Genomic DNA, 4459 nt, shown 5'->3' on the forward strand with positions numbered 1-4459 from the left:
GTCACATGCCTTCGATTCTTAAGTTATCTACCTGAGTAATGATTTTAGCATTTCTTCAAAAGTAGGGTCTAAATGCAAACTTTAGCTCATGCTTTTACAGATACAAGAGTTGTGTCCTACATCTAAATTAGTTGTCATGCAATTTTAGATTCGGTTCTCAGCCCTCAAAGACAAATAACGAAGTTTAGATTCGAAGGAGGTTCATGGTTTTAGGTCCTAAACATGCAAAAACATAAATAAAACCCGAAAACGCTAAACTAAACTAGACACGCCGCCACAAAAATTTAAAAATTATACAAATTTTTGTAAGTTTGTCTACCCCTCCTCCTCACACTTAAAATATGCAATAAATTCCAACATTGCATCTAAAACCATCAAGCGCATGTGCAAAAAGTTAGGGTGGAGAAGACAACTTACTAACCAAAGTTAAAAACAGAAATATATAATTGAATTAAAAAGAAAAACAAACCTAGAAAAAGTTTAATCCAAACTTGGGTTGCCTCCCAAGAAGCGCTACTTTATAGTCGATTAGCTCGACATGGAGTCCCTTCCTAGGTGTAAGCTTCTACTCGTGTTAGGAACTCGAACTCTTTGAGAAATAACCCGTACCTACAAGACGGATTAAGAGCCTCTAATAAGTTTAATGAAAGCAGGAGGTCGAATTTAAACATATTATGAAAAAGTTTGGTTTGCTCCCTTTTGGATTCTCTTGGTAGGTCGAAGAGAATGAAAACTTCTGAGCATGAAGCAAACCTAGACTTTTCTAATTTTTGAGGAAAAGGTAGTTGAGATACACAAGTTTTGATTTGATCTTTTATCTCTATCACATGATTTAGAATTTTAGATTTTGAACCGGGGTTGCTTACCGCTTCCGGTTCCTCACTTACCTCGAGTGATGCATGTGATAGTGGACTTGGTTCTACCTTTTTGTCATTCCTCAAGGAGATGGCTTGAGCTGATTCCCTTTGTGGGATTTCTATGTTTTCCTTTATGCCTGGGAGAGCATCTCGGGATTGCTCTTGCATCTCATGGTTTATTTGAGCCAATTGGTTGCTCAAGTCCTTGCAAACCTCCTCGTTGATTGTAAGTCGGGCTGATATTCCTTTCAAAAGGGACATCACCTCATCTCGTGAGCTAGAGGGTTGTGGAGGAACTTGGCTTGCTTGTTCGTAAGGGAACATTCCCAATTCGTTTTCCCTGTGCTCATTAACAAACCTATTTGGAGGCCTCAACATGTTAGGGTTCCCGTAGGACAGATTTGAGTGTTGAGGTCTCCTCCAATCACTACCATAAAAGCTGTAAGAACTGGGGTTAGAATTATACCTTTGGTGATTACCCACAAAACTTACACTTTCATTGGTGTTGAGGCTCAGTTTCATCATCAAGATACCCATTTTCTCATTTAAGTCGGCCATAGAGGGATTGGGAGACTCATTCTCCAAGGCATGAATGTATTGTCTTGATGGGATAGTAAACTTTTGAGCTTGCCACTCGACTTTTTCTTGCCAATTCATTGATCAGAGAATGCTGAGAAAAAGTGAAGTTCTAGCACAAAGGTTGATAAGTAACAGTATACAGATATGAACAAGTATAGAAAAGTATAAAGAATTATATATCAACAAGTGTAGACGATATAAACAAAGATATTCACAATGAATGCCTAAACTAACAAATCGACCTTTGGTTCGATATTGCAGAAGAAATAAATCCCCGGCAACGGCGCCAAAAACTTGATGCGTCCCCACCTAGGTTAGAGATGGGAACTCACTAAGGGATAAGTGTACCCCGTCGTTATCAAGTAATAAATTTCTGGTTTAAGTCCAGGTTATCGTCCATAGGATTTATTTCTGCAAGTACCGAGCTACTCGATCTCGGATGTTATCTAGGCTTAGGGGGTTTTGAGTTGGTTTGTTTAAATTAATCTACTCCTAGGTTGAATTACGCTATTCCTAGCTAAGTTATCCGATTCTAACTAAGTTATTCTACGCCTAATTGAGTTACTCTACCCCTAATTAAGTTAAACTACTCCTAAGTGATCTTTTACCAATGCAATTAACTGAAGGAACATGAAGGGATACGATGATAATGAAAATAGAATGTTTAAACAATTGAATTGAAACCTAAGTCACTTGTGTCCAAGGCGATTAACCCGACCTATCCTCCTAAAGTCCCTAGTTCGTGATTCCCTTGTAAGGCCGAAACTAGCTCTAAGGCTCAGTAATTTGGGCTTAATCTTCTATAGGGTCGTCAATCCTATAGGCACTGACTAGGTCAGATTCAGCTCGCAATATGTGCCAACCTAATTTTGGGATTATCGAATGAGTTAAACCAATCAGACAAAGCGTAAGACAAAGATTAAAACATCAAAACAATTGAATAAACAAGAACTATAATATATATCAAAGATGGAAACATTGTCACGAAGTTACAATAAACCTAGAATTCATAGCATGTATCAGAGGCTAGACAGAATGTAAAAGAAGAAAAATCCCTTTTAGGGAACCTATCTACCAATGCAGGCGTCTTTCTAGGATTTAAGGATGAAGCTTGAGCAATCCTCGGTGAATGGAGCTTCGGAGGTGTCTTCAATGGAGGTTTGAAGGATATGGAGGAGGTGGAGAGGATTTCTCAAGGTGAAAAGCTAAGAAAATTACAAAGGAAAAAGATATCTAATTTACAATGGAAAAATTCTATTTATAGACGCGTCTCGGGCCTCGTTTTGACCTATTTTCGTGTCCTTGTTGGTGTAGGAAGACGTAGGGCCGAACGTGGCTTCGTGGGGGCGGAATTGGTCTTTTTGACCAATTCCCGCAGGGCTGCTCGCCGAGCAGGGAAGGCTGCTCGACGAGCAGGGCTGCTCGCGCCGAGTAGGCGCCTGGCGCCCTGCTCGCCGAGCAGGCCTCCAGGGGCCTGCTCGGCGAGCAGAAATGGCCCGTGGGGCCCTGCTCGCCGAGCGTTTTCGCCCGAAGCGTGCTCGATTCATGCCGAGTGACTTCTATGCCCTTTTTCGTCCGAACTTACACCTGCACACGCATAAAAACTCCAGAAAACATTAGTCCAAAAGCCAAATTGATCCGTCAATCGCCTATTTTGAGCAAACGCTTCGTTTGGTGCGACTTTTGACGGACCAATTAGCTTCAAAAGATAACGGAATTCTACTATGCATGCTATTTCGGCCGTATTTGCCTAAATTGATCATAAAATGAGCCTAAACGACGAAAAGTAAATAGAACGTTTCCAATTCCTAACTAACTCATACAAAAGCATTTAAATGCGAGAATTGCTCGCTTATTAACCAAATAACTCTAAAACCCGTCCTAAAATCGTACCCAAAGATAGGGGTTTTTGACCCCTATCAGACATCCGTAAAGAGCCTCAAGCAAGAATGCCGAAATAGCTCCCAACCAGCCATAGGAGTTCCTCTTGAAGATTCATCACCAATCTTTTCTCCTTTACACATTGAAGAGGTAAGTCCTAAACTTCCAATTTCTCATATTGAAGTTGTGGGTAGTCCTATTGCTAGGAAGAGATTGGATGTTTGTGGGGTTGTTTATGATGTTGAAGTGGATTTAGATTCTCATTGTGGATTTGTTGATAATAATGTTATGAATGAGAATGTGAGTTCATGTATGGATGAGGAGGAAGGAGAGTTGGTGGGTGAGAATGTTGGGAAAACCCATGTTGCAAGGGATACTCCCCATGTGTTTGATAAAATACCCTTTAACCATAACTTTACTTGTGTGTGTGAGGAAAGTGGGGGTATTATTCTTGAGGAAGGGGAGAGTGACCTTGGGCTTATTAATCTCTTTGAGGAGAATGAAGAAATTTCATTATGTGTGGAGATTGATGACTATGGAGATGAGAGAGATATTGGTGGTTCAACCATGTCGGGTGGTTGCATGTCTTTTGAGTCAAGCGGCTTGGCACGTGAGTTAGTCGGCTTGAACTGTGGAGAGGAGCCAATAGGAACGATAGGTCATGGGAGAGAATGGATTAAGGACGAGGAGAGAAGTGAATTTCCGTATGGTCAAGAAGAAGATGAGCTAGGAGAGAAGATTGATGGGGAAGGGAACTTCAACATTGAGCCCGTTAACGATGATGAACTTGACTATTATGAGCAAGAGTTCCGGAAGGGAATGGAGGAAAGTGGTGATGTGGGACTAACGTCCGAAGATGGGAAGTATGTGTCCTTCAACGGACAACCACGGGGCACTCTACCTTTGGGGAAGATACCACGTGACATTGCATGGGATCCTAGAGGTCGTATGTTATGTCTTCCTCATAGTCGCTTGAGCTTCAAGGAAACGGATAAGGGGTACTTTGTGACGCCGCTAGGAAGAAATGAGATTCCTAGCCCATGCATATTAGGAATGAACCGAGCCTCCTAATTGGCAAATTCGGAACTGGTTATTTTGTTCTTGATTGAGATGTATGTGTTGGGGTATATGTTGTGCTTATT

This window comes from Euphorbia lathyris, chromosome 5, assembly GCF_963576675.1.
Source record: "Euphorbia lathyris chromosome 5, ddEupLath1.1, whole genome shotgun sequence".
In the NCBI taxonomy this organism is placed as follows: domain Eukaryota; kingdom Viridiplantae; phylum Streptophyta; class Magnoliopsida; order Malpighiales; family Euphorbiaceae; genus Euphorbia; species Euphorbia lathyris.